The sequence below is a fragment of the Heloderma suspectum genome, chromosome 10, assembly GCF_057233095.1.
Source record: "Heloderma suspectum isolate Gila_16-S chromosome 10, 16-S_ref, whole genome shotgun sequence".
In the NCBI taxonomy this organism is placed as follows: Eukaryota; Metazoa; Chordata; class Lepidosauria; order Squamata; family Helodermatidae; genus Heloderma; species Heloderma suspectum.
The window spans coordinates 37,057,475-37,075,481 of record NC_139467.1 but is presented as its reverse complement, the minus strand read 5'-3'; the positions used below and the strand labels follow the sequence as shown (position 1 = coordinate 37,075,481).

General features: G+C 44.3%; 1 protein-coding gene across 2 annotated transcripts in view; it reads left to right on the top strand.

Moving 5' to 3' along the window:
* COL8A2 (collagen type VIII alpha 2 chain) overlaps nucleotides 1-18,007 on the top strand; it is a 241,444-nt gene that overhangs the window by 84,104 nt on the left and 139,333 nt on the right. Inside the window, exon 1 of one of the 2 annotated variants that reach the window (XM_084815981.1) lies at nucleotides 7,218-7,760. The exons of the other annotated variant lie outside the window; for it this stretch is intronic. The gene's annotated coding sequence lies outside the window, so the exon portion shown is untranslated. Of the gene's footprint in view, nucleotides 1-7,217; nucleotides 7,761-18,007 lie in introns of those variants that run through there. 2 annotated transcript variants of the gene reach the window in all.

Here is an 18,007-nt window from a genome sequence, read left to right as displayed (position 1 = left end):
TTATAATATATGATAATTGTAGTGAGTTTGTTGGTGAGCAATAAGGTGGACTTCACAGCATTCCTATATGCTGTTGGCAGCCACCTAGAGACCTGTGTAGTTCGGCCTAGCCGGCAGCTTTATAGTTAATTAGGAAGGCCTCTCACAAAGGCTAATAATTTACAACTTCACTTTGAAGCAGTTGTGGACAGCTGGATGATGTCAGCTCCTGGGAGATGACGTAAGTTTCGCTTCCCCTGGGAAGGAAAGCTCCCCTTCCCTCTGTCAGCTCCTGAAGTAAGGAGAGACTTGTGAAAACCAGTCTGCTGGCTTTGCTACCAACCTGGAGAAACCTATGGCCCTTGGACCTACTTCTCGTCTATCTTGGGGACCCAGATAGATGTGACAGCTTCTGATGAGAAGTGCGAGCTTTCTTTATACTTTTATTCTGCATCCACTTTCTATCAATAAACTGTTTATTTATTGCACAAGTGGCATTGTTTCATCTTGGTAATCTAAAGGAAACTAAGGTGACAGACCCCAGATCAATACAATAATACACTCACTAAAGATAAGTGTGATTGTAATCTACTATATTAAAGTGAAAAATATATTTCCAGTCCCAATGGCATATAGACACCTGTACACTGGATGTCCAAAACAGAATTCAGAAGTACTCTGAGCAATATAATTGCTGAATTGTCCAAGGGAACTTTCAGACAGTAAACAACTTACAGTTCCCAGTGCAATTGCAGTTTGCACCTTACTTAGATGATATGTAAACTTTTGGGATCAGATGGTGGGTATTCAGCAGCCTATCGTCAATTCCGGTGCAATCCTATGCAAGTCTACTCAGAAGTAAGACCCACTGCGTTTAGTAGGATGCACTCTCAGGTAAGTATGTACAGGACTGCAGCTTTCAGTGTTATGACCAGCTTACAATAGTTGTCTTAGGGCCAAACTACCCGTTACACTATCTCTGCTTCTCTGCTGCAAAGCATCTTTAGGCTTCCACCACCTTTAACCTGCAACTCTTCCCACCCACAGTCATTTTTCCCTCTGTGGGATTTCAGACCTGTGCTTGTGAGGTAATCATGGGTCTGAAACCCTGGTGGTAATAAAATGAAGCAGTAGGAACAGCAGATGGGAGAAGGGGCTGACACACCATTGCCTGCCCATTCTCTGCTGCAAATCACTCCCTGTTGAGGGCATGTTGGAGTGGTTCTGTACATGCAGTCACTAAAATAGATGAGAATAGAGTCTCTGCTTCACCCATAAACATGCCCTGAAACAATGCAGGAAACGCAGCCTTTAAATGCTTCTTTTATCTATCTGTCCTGATGAGAGGAGGTTGCTAAGAAGGATTGCCGACCAAAAGAAATGTCTTGTGCCTTTTAATAGCAGCTTGATACACAAATATGAGCTGTTGTTAAAGGCTCAGTGACAGTGCTTGGTGGAACGATTAGCTACATTAGCACTCAGGGCAAAACCTCTGGAACAAGAGTGGGCAAGTTCTGGCTCTTGAGATGTTTTGGCCAACAATTCCCATCATTCCTAGCCAGCATAGGTAATGGAGAAGTATCATAGGAGTTGTAGGCCAAAAAGGCTGGAGGACCACAAGTTGCCCACCCCTGCTTTGGAGTATACACCCCCTTTAAAGACCCTTAGCAGTTTCACCAAACTTCAGTGCTAAAAAATCCTCTGGGAGAGAGAGCCGTGATAAACCATTTTTCAGTTTGCTGCTTGTAATTTGAGTGCTGCCTCATGTTTGTTATCAGGAAGGAACAAGCCTGAGGGCCTGTCTCTGACTTTTATAAAAAGTGCCTTCCCCACCTCTGATTGCAGATGTAGAATCGTGTGCCTGCCCTGCGCTTTCCATCTGCTCTTTCTCTAGGCTGCTGGATTTGCCTCCATTTGAAATATGCTAATATGGAACATTTTCTTCAATTTGATAGCCTGCCCAAATTAATTCGGCCTCCTAATATTTTGCTGGGAGGTGAGTAAATCCAATTGTGGTCTCCATCCAAATTCCACTGAGGCCGTGACGTTTGGACGTGTGTGAAGCCTCTGGAAAAGCAGCCTTTTCCTGCTGTTACTGGAACAGAGAGAGAAAGAGGTTCTTTCTGGGTGTGAGGTTCAATGGGTGACACAACTAACTGAACACAAGAGCGTTTAATTATTGGCCTACGTTGTGGAATTGTGTACGCACTCACTCTCACCATTTACATTGCTTCTGCTGTGCCAGAGCAGAAGGGATTGTCCAGGACTTCAGTTGCAGGGTCAGAAAGATCTTCCTTGAAATAAAGTCCTTTATATGTTCTGTAAAAACATAAGAACATCAGAAGAGCCCTGCTGGATCAGACCAAGGGTCCATCTAGTCCAGCATTCTTTTCACACAGTGGCCAACTAGCTGTCAACCGGGAACCCACAAGCAGGGCATGAGCGCAACAACACCCTCCCACCGATGTCCCACAGCAACTGGTGTACATTGGCTCACTGTCTCTGGTATTGGAGGTAGCACATAGCCATCAGGACTAGTAGCCATTGATACTGAAGGCAAGAACCACCCCACTAAACAAGATTTTTAAAAATAGTAATATTTTAAGTGCAAATAATTCCGTTTCTCTGACATACCTGGCATTTCATGGTGAAGTTGTCAGTGCCAGAGGCCTTGTTTAGAAATGAGCTTTCCTCACCTGTGTACTTCTTTTTTTCCTTCTTTTTAAACCCCAAAACATTTGGTACAATAATGGCTGTGCCTGTTGAGGAATAGCTGTTGCTGTTTTTGGATGAAAATTGCAGTAACTGAAAAGTGTTAACCAGTCAAATGGTGTACAATGAAATGATTAATAACTATCGTTCATCTGCTATATAGTGTGTGTGTGTGCGTGTGCGTGTGTGTGTGTGTGTGTAGTTCATTTATATAGTTCATCTACTATATATATCAATAGTATTTCTGTTAGGACTTGTCTGCCTAACATTATTATAAGATGATGAAGGTGGAGGGGTAGCTCTTATTTTTAATAACTGGAGTGCTGTGTCAGTGGAAAGCATTTGGATTCTTTCTCAGTAAATTTCAGCATTATTCTTCATTTTGCTTGTAATCTAATACAGGCATTTCCTGTTTAGCTCGCTGAAGTAAGGAGTAAATTATGAAATTTTGTTAAACCTGTGCTGTGACAACTCTCATTAAAAGGTCTTTCAAAAGTCTGCTTGGATATAAGTTCTAAATCTTTAGTGGCACTTGTTTAGCAAAGTTATCTTAACTAAGATAAAAGTGAGCTAAGGTTTTGCAAAGCTTGGACAGGAAGCAAGATGTCGGCAATGTGTTTTGCTTGGATTTAGCAAACGCAGCTCTTGTAATGTTTCTCCCTCTGATTACATAGGAAGAGCCCTACTGGATCAGACCATTTCGTTCAGCATCCTGTTTCCCAAAGTGGCCAACCAAATGCTTCTGGGAAGCTCACAAACAGATTATGACAGCAGTACCCATCTACTGTTGTTTTTCCTCAGCAGCTGGTATTTAGTGGCATGGTGCCACCGAATCTGTTTTTACTGTTGTATATTAGTCTATTTTCATGAGTGCATGTTTTTGTAAATAAAAATGGTATGTAATTATAAATTGCCAATACAAAAACAGGAAGAGAAAAACTCTTGGAAGGCAAAAACTGAACAGAATAATATTTACCATTTGTACAAAGCTCAAAGTGTTTCAGAGATGTCAATCCTGTAAGGTAGATAAGTAATATTAACCTGTATATTGCAGATTGTGGGGGAGGACTGAGGCTGAGAGAGTGGCTTGCCTAAGGGCACCTCATGAGTTCATGGCAGACATGAGATCTGATCTATGAACAGGGCTGGCTCAAGAGATTTTGCTACACGAGACAAAGGACAAGATGATCCCCCTACCACCCCGCCATTCCACATACTGATCGGTCTGGCAGTTAAATCTTAGTTCAACACTGGTAGAGAGACAAAATCCTCCACCACATTTGAGGGGAAACATGGTACACACAACTGTGTCCTCCAACAGAGGGGAAAGCCCAGGGAACAGCTGTGGGGGAGGAGGGGGCTGCCACCACTGTTCATTTCACTCCCCCAGCATCCACTGCCTAAGGCAGGCACCTAATGGTAGGGCTGGTCTTGATTGTGGACTTCCTGATTTGTAGATCAGTCTGTTAGCCACCATGTTGCACAAGTAATGTTGGGAGACAGATTTCAGAGCAAGAGTAAGGGGGTGTCAGTGTTTAAAACCGGGTACCACCTTTCCAAAGTGGGACAGTTGGAAGGTTTGCAGAAACATGGCTGGTCCCTTGTTGCAGCTCTCAGGGTAAAACCTGCGGCAGTACAGAACTTTTGGGGTGGTTGCATGTCAGTCCAGTAGTCCTTTGATTAGCTGCATAATATGTTCCACTTACCAATTTTGGAATTCCTTTTCATTGCAAAGTACGCAAAGCTCTGGGTATAGTTCCCCACACCCATCACATACTTCATTTCTTTAATGCTTTGCAAATGGGAAACATGGATAACTTTTTGAATTCTTCTTCCCCATCTATTGTTTCCACTTCCTTCCAATATTGCTGCAATAGGGCAAGTCTGTGTGCTGTGAACACACAGCTGATTTGTGTGCAATTTCACCCAAGCCAGGGTAGCAGTTGCTGCCAGTGGTTCAAAGTATTTGTAGTCTCTTAGAACACACACAAAAATGCATGTACGTGTGTCCCTAGGCTAGATTCTGATTTCTGGTATCAACAGAGCGAATTGGGAGCTGGCTGGCACTTGTAGCGGATGCAAAGACAGCAGGCAGAAGAACCCATTAGCTTGACATCTCTCATCAGTCTTGACTGAGTCCAACAACATCTGGGAAAGTGTTTTTACCCTATCAGTGAAAAGTCATTTTCATACTTTTCAATGAATGATCTCATCCTAACATTTTAGCAGTTTTCATTGCCTTTTGAAAGATGCCTTGCTTTGGATTCTAATCAACTTCTAGCATTTCTTTGTATGGATTTGCTTCTTGTCAAGCACCTGGACTGTTAACATTATTGTAACATTATGCAATCTCTGCATCCATTTCTGTGTTCCAGAAGGTTCTTCTTCGTGGTCCTTGTGCATCACATTTTGTGAAACATTTTGGCGGGAACCCTTCCCCACCATCCCAGTGCGCATGTCTGGGCGGGTTCCTGCCTCTTCCCTCAGTTCAATGAGACCCAAATGTGGCCTCGGAACCATGAGAAGTAGATCACTTCGGGACCAAGAAAAACACACATCAATAATGACATTGAAGCGGGGACGGTGGGTGGGTTGTGTGAATGCACAGATGACCACTCGAAGAACCACAGTTACAAGGTAAGCAACCTGACCTTTTTCGTGGTCTTTGTGCATCACACATATGGGCGAATAACAAGCTCACTTACCAGAGGTGGGTCAGTTTCCTAATGTAATACTGGCGACAGGACAGCACAGCCAAAATAGCAGTCTGCCCGAGACCTCACATCCAGACAATAATGTCATACGTACATTGATGGGGTTGCCCAGGAGGCAGCACAGCACAACTCCAGAATGGAGACACCTCTGTCAAATGCTAGTGACGTCGCCATGGCCCTTGTAGAATGCGCTGTCACCTTACCCAGCTCTAGGTTTGCCAACTGGTAAACAAGAATGACAGTGTGAGTGACCAAGGAGGCCAATCTCTGACCCGACAGCGGAAGCCCCTTTCTCTTTCTCCCATAGCACACAAAAAGTTTAGGTGATTTGCAAAAAACTTCCATTTTAGATTTATAGAAGGCTAACTCCCGTCTCACATCCAAAGCATGCAACCTTGATTCCAATGCCAAAGTCAGGGTTGGGAAGAAAGCAGGCAGGACAATGTCTTGATTGACACGAAAAGCCAAAACTACCTTCAGTAAAAATTCCATGTCTTGGCGAAGAACAACTTTATCCTTGTGGAAGACCATGTAAGGTTCATCCACTCTGAGTGCTGCCAGTTCATTAGCCCGCCTGGCAGAGGTTACTGCAATCAAAAAGGCTACTTTCCAAGAAGATAGTCAGAGATTCACTGTTGCTAGAGGCCCAAAAGGTTTAACTGTTAAGTCCTGGAGAATTACAGACAAACTCCAACTTCGAACAGGGATTTTACCTGGAGGCCGAAGATTTCTTACTCCTCAAAGAAACTACCAAGTATGGGGATGTGAAAAAACAGTAAAGCCTCCTATCGGAACATGCGAGGCTGAGGTCACTGCCAAATAAACCTTAGTTGATTAGAACTTTGCAGCCATCTCAGGTTGCAGGGTGTCACTCTTTTCCCTTACACTGACGATTGGCTCCTAGTGGCCCTCTCTCATCGAGATTTTCTTTGCTCAGTGTCTCTCACGGACTCCTAGATGCCCTAGGCCTTTACGCCAACATCAGGAGGCCTCCCTAGAACCGAGTCAAACAATTCAGTTCATAGGAGCAGTTCTAGATTCCACTCAAGGTCAAGCTTTCCTTCCATGGGATCGAGCAAAAGTGCTTGTGGACTTAGTACAAGAGGTCCTTCATGTCGATACGGTAACAGACCAGCACCGTCAAATGGAAGATTTTCAATATGTAATCTGGCCTCCTGGGACAACCCAGCCGACCTAAGCCAGGCACGTCTCCAAAAGGCAACTGCACCAATCATTGTCTTAGCTCCGCAATCTGACTGATGATGTGCAGCGTTGATCTGATGTCTTGCTATACGAGTCGCCTCCATCTGGAACACCCATGCTAGTTCCCTCTGGTCATCTGGTAAATGGTCACAAAGTGATCCCATTTTTCCCCACAAAAACATTTGGTACCTTGTCTGGTAGTTAGCAACTCTGAGGCTTAAAGCCGCCAACGAATAAATCCTGCAGCCCATGAGATCCAATCTGCGCCCCTCCTCAACCACTGGAGCAGAATGCTGCTTGTGTGAGCAACTTTGTGTCGACTCAACAATGACTGAGTTAGGACGTGGGTGTGTGAACAGAAATTCAGCATCCTTTTCCAATAGTCTGTACATGCTGTCCAACCTCTTTGAAGTAGGCATCATAGACACTGCGGCCTTCCACGATTGTTTCACAGTTTGTAACAATGTTGGCAGGAAAGGGATAGCAACTGGCATCGATGTGTCGATGTTAACTACATCAAACATCGGGTCCTTCAGACATTCCAGAGGTTGCTGCTTTTTCTGTCCCTAAGGATTGTGCCATTCTCAAGATTTGCTCGGAGAAATCTTCAGAGGCAAAATTGGGTCCTTGCGAGCCTTCTGCTCCATCCAGAGAGGAAACTGATGGTGCAATCGAGGAGTATGAGGAAGAATCTGATTGATAATCATCTGTAGCAGAATGTGGTGATGTCCCTGGTCGAGAAGGGTCATCCTCCCCCCGCATCTCAGAATGTGCTGAAAGAGCGTCTTGTTGAAGGCTGTGCTGCCCTTGGTGGCAATGGTGGTGGCATCTGCTGAAGCGGTTCAGGATTGCCTAGGCATCGAGACTGAGGCATTGCATTTGGAGGGGGACGTGATAGAGTCGCTGTCGGTATGGATCTAGGGCGACGTGGATCCATGTCCATGTAAGGATAGAAATGATCATTCTGCCTGTGCCTCCAATCATCCCAGTAATAAGTAGGTCTGGGAGGAAGCGACCACTCTGAGCGTCTCTCCCAATCCGACACTGGGAATCGAGATCGATGTCGAGGAAGGGGTGCATAAGTGGGCTCCATTCCATGGTCCCAAGGATGGTAAAATGAAGATCTAGAATCGGGCGATTCCCGGTGTCAAAGTAAGTATGGAGGTAAAGTGATATGCTGCCCTCTCTCATGGGGTTGAGTGGAATCTCGAATTTTACCCTCAGATGTAGAGGCCATATGTACAGGGTCAGTCCTCAATACTGACACATCCTCTGTCTCAGGTCTCAGCGCCGTGGATCTTGTCGGTATTGGCGAGTTCAGCAGCAGAGGCAGTGGGGGAAGACCCCCCAAACGTGCCCCATACGACTTTCTTCCCTCTTTCTCCTTCTTTTTCTTCTTTTTCTACGGTTCTGTAGATTTAGGCACTCAAGCCTTTTTGGACAACTTGTTTGCTGTGGATAGTGTAAGAGATCTCCCCAGAGTAAGTGGTTCCTCCATCCTGCCCGTGGTTAGAAATGGCATGGAGGGGGAAGTGGGGGGTTGCAAATAAAAGGATGACGAATGATAGGAAAGATATAGATAGAATAAAATCTTAGCTTAAACAGCCAAAAATGCAGTCCTAAAACGGATGAGGATTCCCAATGAGGCACCACAGTTGGCGATCGAAGAAGAATTGAGGGAAGAGGCGGGAACCCGCCCGGACATGTGCACTGGGACAGCGGGGGAGGGTTCCTGCCAAAATGTTTCTCAGCTTTAGAAGTTTCCCAGATCAAGGCTCCACGCAGGCGCAGAGCCCATATGTGTGAACGCACAGATGACCACTTGAAGAACCACAGTTACAGGTAAGCAATCTGTCCCTGTATAACGTCATCATGTGCAGCTGCCACAGATGTGATTTTCTTGTTGCTTGGGAGATGATGCAGAGGCTTTGCCTCTTTCACCCTGCACCCAGAAAAACTCCCATCATTCCTCCACTCATGGAAATTCTGCATTAAACAACAACCATAACTTTCTGTAGCTGGATTCTGTGGGTGGAACCCTCAAATTCTTCCATTGGAATGCATTGTTACACGCTCCTCAGATACCTGAGCCAGTAGGAAGTTTCAGGGGGGCAACCTTGAACAAGGTCAGGTTTCTCTTGAGAAAACAGTACTAGAGACTTTATTATGTCTTTGTCTTACCTTCCTCTTTTTAAGGTAGAGAATGGGAGACCAAGTGGGATAGGTAACTTTATGCTTTCCAGATGTTTTGAATTACAACTCTCATAATTCCTTACAATTGCCCATGCTGGTTGGGGTTTATATGAGTTGTAGTCTGAAACATATTGAGGTCACCAGGTTGGCAACCTCAAGGACAGTACACTCTTGGAGCCTGTTCCCAAGGCTCTTCCAAAATTCAGGCTTGTTTCTCCTTTGCTGGCTATGTTCCTATCACACTGCCAAACTGTTTCTTTCAGCCCTGTTCAAACTGGCTGGATATGTGTGCAGTAGCTAATAGCCACCAGCATCAAGAACTATTAACAGTGCAATCTGATACATATCTACTCATAAGTAAGTCCTGTTGTGTTCAGTGGGACTTACTCTCAGGTAAGCGTGTATAGGATTAGAGCAGCCCCGACAAGCATTTTATCTATAATCTTAGAGATGGTGATCTCTTAACACATCAGTATAATTTTGTGCTGCTTAGCCTGAGTGGTGAAATGCTTAAGGCAGACTTGTGGATTTACAGCCTGATCCTATACATGTTTACACAAAAATATATCCCACTGAATTTAGTGGGATTTACAAATAAGCATGTGCAAGATTACAGCCTTAGCTTCTTTTGAAGGAGAGGAGTACGCTAGAAACTTGATAGGTGCCTGTGGTGTGCTGATGACAGCTGGCTCTACAGAATGGAGATTCTCTGTAGTTCACAGATCTGGGACGATAGCATTCAGCCTGTGATGGATGGGGTTGCACTCCCCATTGAAGGATCAGGTGCCCAGTTTGAGGGTGCTTCTTGATCCAGTTCTGACACTGGAGGCCCAAGTGTTTTCAGTGGCTTGGAGTACCTTTTACCAGCTCGGTCTGAGCACCAACTGCAGCCTCAAGCGGACAGAGATAGCTTGGCCACAGTTACCTTATCCATGCTCTGGTAACGTCCTGGTTGGATTACTGCAGTGCAATATCTCTCTGGCTGGCCTTGAAGATAGTTGAAACATTGCAGCTAGTACAGAATGCAGCTGATAGACTTTTAATTGGGACAGCTCATTGAAAACATCTCACCAGTACTAAAGGAACTTCACTGGCCACCAATTTGGTTCTGAGCCCAGTTCGAGAAGCAGGTGCTGACCTTTTAGGGCCTAAAGGGTGAGTGTCCCAGGCGCCTCAAGGGACTCCTACTCCCAAATCAATCTGCTGAGTTGTTAAGGTCATCGGCTGATGCTCTTCTTCAGGTTCTCCCACCATCAGAGGTGAAGCAGGGAGCAACCAGGGGGAGGGTGTTTTCAACTATGGCACCTCAGTTGTGGAACTACCTGTTCAGGAAAGTTAACTGGGCACCTACCTTGTTATCCTTTATGTGACAGAAAGAATGCCTTTTATTTTTCCAGACTTTTTATGGATTCTGGAGTTTTATCCTGCTGTTTTAATTAGTATGTTATTTATTGTTTTATACTGATCATATTATTGCAATTCTTTTATGCTCCATCCAGCCGTTCATTGACTTTGAGTGCATGCTACTGTGGTTGGGTGGCCAGGACAGTGTAGCGATTCTAGCTGGGGAGATCTCAGGGCTGGTGCTGGACCACCCTAGGTTTCTTGTTTGGGGGGATTTAAACACTCACACTGAGGTCACTTAGTCAGGACTGGTTGAGGATTTCATATCTGCTATGCAACAATGGACCTGTCCCAACCAGTATCTGGCCCTGTGCATACACTTGATTGGTATTCTGTTCTGGTGGAGTTGGTACTCTGAAGGTGGAGGAGTTATATCTGACTCCGTTGTCATGGACAGATCACTATCTGGTAAGCTTTGGACTGGCTACAGGTACGGATCTCCACAGGGTGAAGGACTAGTTAAAATGGTCTGCCCCAGGTGCCTGATGGGTCTGGTTTCCTGAATGCGGTTGTGAAATTTCCTGCCTTGCTTGTTGGTGGTGCTGTCAAAGTGCTGACCAATCTGGGGAATATGGAAATGGCCCCGAGCCATTGACACTGTTGCTTCTAAGCACGCTCTCCCTCTTGGTAAAGCCAGGTCAGCTGCCTGGTTTAACAGAGAGTTGAGGGCAATGAAACAGTGTGGATATTGGCTAGAGTACCGTTGGAGAAAAACTCAGGACAGATTTGACCAGGCACAGATGAAAGACTATTTAAAGGCCAATAGGTGAGGTGAGGGCAGCAAAGAAAGCTTAGCTCTCTTCCACCATTGTATCCAACAGAATACATCGGCGATGCTTTTATGTACCGTCTGAGGCCTTCTTCACCAGGATGCTGGAAAAGGGGAGTAGGAGCAGTCGGTGGCTTGCTGTGAACAATTTGTTCTTTGCAGATAAAGTCACTCTGATTCTCTTTGATTTGGATTCCAATATTATGGCAGGTCAGATTGATGGAACCTTGGCAACTGCTTGTCCAGTTGTGCTGGATTCTTTTCAGCTTGTAGATCTTGAGGATGTGGACAGGTATTGAATGTAGTGAAGGCCACCACCTGTGTACTTGACCCTTGCCCTTCTTGGCTGATTAAATCAGCCAGTGTGGGACTGATACTGTAGCTAAGGGAAGTGAATAATGCCTCTGTGTGGGAGGAGGTTGTTCCCACTTGCTTAACAGAGGAAGTAATAAGACTTTTACTAAAGAAACCTTCGCTTGACCCAAGAGATCTGTCTAACTATAGGCCAGTCTCAAACGTACCATTCTTGGCTAAAGTGATAGAGAAGATGGTAGTGTTACAAGTCCAAATGCCTCTGGTTGATACTGATTATCTGGACTCATTTCAACTGGGATATGGGACTGAGACTGCTTTGTCACCTTGGTGGATGACCTATGCTGGGAAGTGGATGGGTGGGGTGCAACCCTATTAGTTCTCCTGGACTTCTCAGTGGCTTTTCATACCATTGACCTTTTTGTATCTTCTTGGATTGCCTGGTGGAGCTGGGCTTTGGTAGTGCTGTTTTGCAGTGGTATTGTTCCTTCGGTCGTGTTCAGAAGGAGGTGCTGGGGGATAACCATTTGGTTCCATGTAAAAAAAAGGTAAAGGTGTCCCCAACCAGTCGTGTCCGACTCTAGGGTGCGGTGCTCATCCCCATTTCTAAGCTGAAGAGCCAGCGCTGTCCAAAGACGCTTCCGTGGTCATGTGGCCGGCATGACTGAACACCGAGGTGCACGGAACGCTGTTACCTTTCCCGCCGAGGCGGTACCTATTTATCTACTTGCAATTTCTTGCTTTTGAACTGCTAGGTTGGCAGAAGCTGGGACTGAAGACGGGAGCTCACTCCGTCACGCAGCCCTCAGGTCTTGAACTGCTGTCCTGCCGACCTTCCAGTCTGCAGTTCAGCGCCTTAACCACTAAGCCACCGCGGCCCCATGACTGACTCCATTACCGTTGGCCTAAAGTGTCCTACAGGATTCTATCTTGTCCCATCATTTGACTTGTATATGAAACCACTGGGAGACATCATTTGGAGCTTAATAGTAATAATAATAAAACAACAACAACAACAGCAAAATTGCCTTGATTTTTTCTAATGAAGGGTCGTATATACATTTTCTTAAGTAAGTAAGTAAATAAATAAATGCCTGTTTACCTTCTACTTGTTAAAAACAAATAGCAACACATCAGTCAGCAAAACAATTGATAATGAAGGAGTTACTTTTAAAACACTGTCTTACCATTTTTAATACCTTATGGACTGGGGGTGTTCTCATAGAGCTGCCTCTATGGGTGCATCCAGATGAGGCTTTTATTGTACAATCCCACTGCCTCATTCACAGAATTTTACAGGGGGTGCTGACACCATCATCTTCCATTTGTAATCCTCCTGTGTTTTCCCTCCACTTCTTCCATCTCCCACTCCTTAAATCTGTTAAGGAAGGAAAGGTGGAATAGCAACACAAGGCCTTTTGATTGGTAGCACTAGGAGTTGTCCATCTGGAAGCACCCTATGTTTCTGTTGTTTCCCAACCACTGCTGCTATCATCCCTGAGCTTCATGGTCTGACCATTCTCACGTTGGATCCAGAGATGGATGAGTCCAGCTGTCTAAATTCTGTGGGGTAATTTGTACCAGGAATTTTGAGGACTGGTTTTGAGAAAATTCTAGTGGTAGAGCTGGTGGATTCTGGCCAACATATGGACATCAAAACATTCCCCCTTGAGTTTGTGGGCTCTTTATGTCAGAGTGTGGCTAAGAGCATATGCCATTTCTTTAGCTTATGCGTAACATTCTTGTTGGCAAAGAATTATAGCTATTCATGCCTCTGTCTTAGTTCTTTATTGGATAATATCTCAACAGCAGAAGGGAATAAAAAAGGAGATAACACTGTTTTTGTTTCAACTTTTAGAGCTTGTGATCTTCACACTCATGAGAAAAACCTAGCTTCTGGGAACCTGGAACCCTTTAAGAGAGATTAAGCCTTGATATTAGAAGCTTGATTGCAGAGCAAATTGGGAGCATAGTAGCTGGAGACTGGCATAGCTGGGACTTTCAAGCTGCATCAGATATGGGAGGAGACATGGCTTTGCACGTACAGTTAGCTTTGCATGAAGCACCTCAGGTCACAGGAAACCTGTAAACCAGACTGTGCCAAAGAAACAGAGTTAAGGCTCAGACACACTTAATTCATGCAAGCTTTTCAGTGCACCAGACACAATGGATGAGAGTTGTGTCTGCATGGAAGCATCTCCAAGTTCAGTATTCTAGCATCAAAGCAGATGTTTGGGGAAAGTCTTCCAATAATTAACCTGTAATTGTAGCACAAAGCAACCTTGCACTGTCATCGCACCATGGATTGTGTGGGTAGTGCAACAATCACTATTGTGTCTGCAGATGGATTCTGGCATATGCTGAAGAACTGCAAGTGTGTGCGTTAGGATTGTTTACGGATTGTGTAAAATCTGCTCTGTCTGTGTTTCACGGATTAAGATTAAAGGTCCATCTAGTCCAGCATTCTGTTCATACTGTGGCCAACTAGCTGTCGATCAGGAACCCAGAAGCAGGACATGAGTGCAACAACACCCACATTCCCCAGCAATTGGGGTGGATTGTCAGTTGCCTGTTGTTCTGTCATCCATTCATAGAAGGATTTGAATTTTTCGTTTTTTGTTCTGCAGAAAAATATGTAAATAATTCCATAAGAGGGTTCGCAACTATTTACATAATTTACCTTGGTACGTAACATTTAGCATATTGTCCCCTGATTCCATTCAACTTTTCCCCATGTATATTTACCAGTCTCAGCAGAAACTTGTATATTTTCCTATGTATAAATATGCGTACATTTTGGGAAAGTAAAAAAAAAAAAAGATCTGAAAGACTGCGGACTCCGTGCAGCCTCAGGGGGACGGTTTCTTAGAAATCCGAGCTCATTTTAGTCTGTCTTGAATTCTCCATCATCCCTAGTGTGCGCTAGGAAGAGAATGGCCCAAAGACACAAGATGCAGTTCTACTGCTGACTCTAAGCAGGCCTGGACTGTGCGATGTTTGGACTGGAGACTTCCCAGAAATCTCATGTAAGCTCCTCAGAGGAAGAGGGGGATATGAGTGAAATAAATCAGATGCATAAAATAAACAAACCTGATCCCCTGGACCTCTGCTGATGCTTCTCTTCAGGGCAAAGAAAAGGAGCGCATTGGTTATCTGAGAGGTACAGGAGGGAATGTAATTCACTGTTCAAGTCAGAGCCTTGGGGAATTTACATATGTAGGGCTTAAATGGGTTTGTGTTTAAATGAATCCATGATTCTAATGTAAAACCTATGTTCAGTGTGTCTTCTGCATGCTGTCCCCCAATAAAAACATCTACACAATGGCATAAATAGGGCAATATCCACTTGTAGTTCTACCCAGACTAGTCCCATTGACAGGGTGGGGCTACTGGTAGCTGCCAGCCGCAATAGCAATAAACACGCTCTCTATATTATGAGATTCTGGCAAATGATAATAGGGAATGAGTGTTATCATCAGAAACTCCTCTGTGGAATCTGGTTGACCATTGCCAGTAGATAGTCTTGAGCTAAATAGGATATTGGTCTGACACTTTTAGCAGTCCTTATGGTCTTTATTGATATAAGAGAAAGCTGCTTTGATATAAGAGAAAGCTACCTTGCCAGCATTTATTATTTTACTCATTATATATTTTTATTAGGGTCAAATAAGACTTGAAGTCAGCAATCACATTTATAGGGTCTGATTTTTGTATTGAGTGGAACCCTCCCTGGCTTACCTCCCTGCGTTCTCTTCTCAGGCACTTTGCTCCCAGTCCAGCTCTGATCCTGATGATGATCCAGGCTTGAGACAGGAGCAGATGTCCAGCGATCTCTAGTTTGACCTTTAATAAAGACCATTTTTATAGCTTTGGGGATGGGGAGAAGGATAAATTTGAATATAGCACAGCCAAATCCCCACTTTTATGTGCTTCCCAACATTTTAAATGAGACCTGCCCTGTGCGTGCATACGTGTGCACATACGCTCACACAGAGAGCAAGTAAGCCTGGTCACAATTATGCTGCCTATGAACTTGACAGGAAGAGTTACTGTAGTCCTGTTACCCCACAAACCAGATCTTAAGCACACTTACTGGGATGTTAGTTCTGCTGCAAGTTCCAAAGAAATCAATGGGATGTTCTTCCAAGAAAGGCTGGTTCCAACATAGCAACAATAGCTGGAATCTGAGTATCCTGGGTTGAAATCTGATTTTTGCAATGAACCTATTGGTGTGACCTTGGGAAAGGCTCTCTCACCCCCCCCCCCTTATCTTGAGAGTCCCTCACTTATGAATCAGTGATGATAGTGATCTGGCTCACAGGGTTGTTGCAAGGAAGAACCCAATTTAAAGAATGAAAAGTACTTGGCAATTTAGAAATGGCTTTGGGGTAAGTGAAACATACTAGCAGTAATGCTTTTGCAAATGGGAATGCTTACTGCAGAGGAATACCCATAGAAAACTAAATGTCAGGAATGAAAATCCACATGAATTTTTCAGGAAAGATGTCAACTGAATATTTGTTTCCTTCTGGCTCTTGCACATAAGACTTTCCCAGAAAATCCATGTGGATTTTCCATTCCAAGTGCCATTTCTTACATGTATTCCTCCAGTTAAAATCTCAGAAGCACTCCTCTGGAGGGGAGTATACCTTGATCTAAACACATGCACAGCCTCTTTCAAAGCACTCAGTTTTCTGCCTCTTTGTTCATTTTTTAAAATGAATTATATTCCACTTTTCTAGCCTGTGTTCGAAGTGGCTTATAACACCACACACACAATAATGATAAAATCAAAAACAGAATAAAATAACAAGAAAATGTATCAGCCAGTCAAAGGTGCTCTAGGAAGAAATCCCAAAGGTCTGATGAAAAAGTATGTCTTTATAGCCCTTCTGGAATGCAAAGCATAAAGGAACAATTACTCAGTTCCATAGGGTATTGTTCCATGCCCTTGGAACCACACCTGTCAAGGCCATGCTTCTAATACCAGATGTTTGTGGTGCTCAGATAGATGGGATGGTAACAGAAACTCTGTTTCTGTCTCTAGATTCTCATCATCTACCAAGACAGTGAGCTAGTTTGCACATTGTTAAGCCAGAGGTGCAGAAGTGGAATGGAGTAAGTGGGGCGAATTGCCCCTACCAGGTGACAAGCCACCTCATTGTCATCATTGCCTCTCCCCATCCATTTTGCCTTTTCTGTGCCGACAGAGGCACAGAGTTCTCTGCCTCTCTCAGCACAGAGAAAGGGACTTATCCAAGTCCTGCCCCCTAGAGAAACTCAAGGAAGCTCTGCAGGCTGGATGTGGAACCTCCATGGGTTCTACATCCCTGTGTTAAGCCAGTTTATAGTTGCAAGTATAAGGCCCAGCAAGCCTCAGGCTTGTGCATTATATATATACACACACACACACACACACACACACACACACCAGCACAGCCGCAAGGAGTAGTTGGAAGCTTTCACTTCTGTTTTTAATCACTTGCAACTTGTTGTGTCATTCGAACCTGCCGAATTGTGGTTAATCTTAACTATGGCTGGTTGAAACAAGTGACCTTCAAACTTTGGTTTACAAAGCTGGCTTGTTTGAACAAACCATAGATAAGATCAACCACAGGCTAGGGTTTGGACAACATGCTAAACTGTGGTTAATCTAAAATGGAACTGGAAGCTTCCAGTCTTCCCATGGCTGTATTGCTGGTGGAGAGGGGAAGGTGGTGGTGGGGAGCACAGGAGATCACATGAGAGCGCATGCTGTGGTCTCTGCTTGTTGAAATGAGCAACAGCCATTAGTTCAAACCCACTGTATGGAGGGTAAACTGGTTGAAAAGCCACTAAATGGTTAATGCGTATAGGGAGTTGGGGTGCTGGGTTTGGTTTCACTTTTGCCTACTTTGCCTGCTTTAGTTGTAACAAGAAGATACCTGTTAATCTTATGTAAAGCTTGCATTTATTTTCTGTCTCTGGTCAGACAAAACTTACTCAGCAATGCTCATTGTAATGACAAACCAGAGGTGTGGTTTAATCAATAGATTAAATGACTAAAGCACACATGATTAACAGTGCAATCCTATGTATGTTTAGACAGAAAAAGGCCTACAACTCTCAGCATGCCCCAGCCAGGCTGGCTGGGGCATGCTGGGAGTTGTAGGACCTTTTCTGTCTAAACATGCATAGGATTGTGCCCTAATTGTTTTATTTCAGTTGTAGCCCTAGTCCGGTGTTGCGTGCTCAAGTTTGGATGATCCAACTAGCTCTCTTTTTCAAACTGAGCTCTGGGGAATTCTGGTCTTCCTTGGAAGGCAGATGGAGTTTTCTTAATGGCAAAATTATTAATGGTGAATGGGCATACCTGAATGACTAGAAATATCTAGTCTTGGCCTAAAAACAGCATTTGTTTGAGTGCCTCTGAAAGCCCCCCCCCCCCATGTGCTTTTTTTCCCTGTAGTCATGGCCATTCACAGCCATTGCAATTTTCCTTCTCTGCTCTTCCTTTGGTGCCATTATCATCTTCTTTTTCTTCCTTAGCCATTCAGGGATCACACTGTGAGTGATGAAGTCATGATACCACATAGCCAATGAGATTTAGCTACATGACAACACCATTGGGCAAATGAAGTTTTCTCATTGCCCTCATGAATGGGGTGACGGAGGAAACATATCTCACTAGCCAAGGCAATTTTGGCGACATTACCTGTTTTTGCTGCAGCAATTTCAGCAC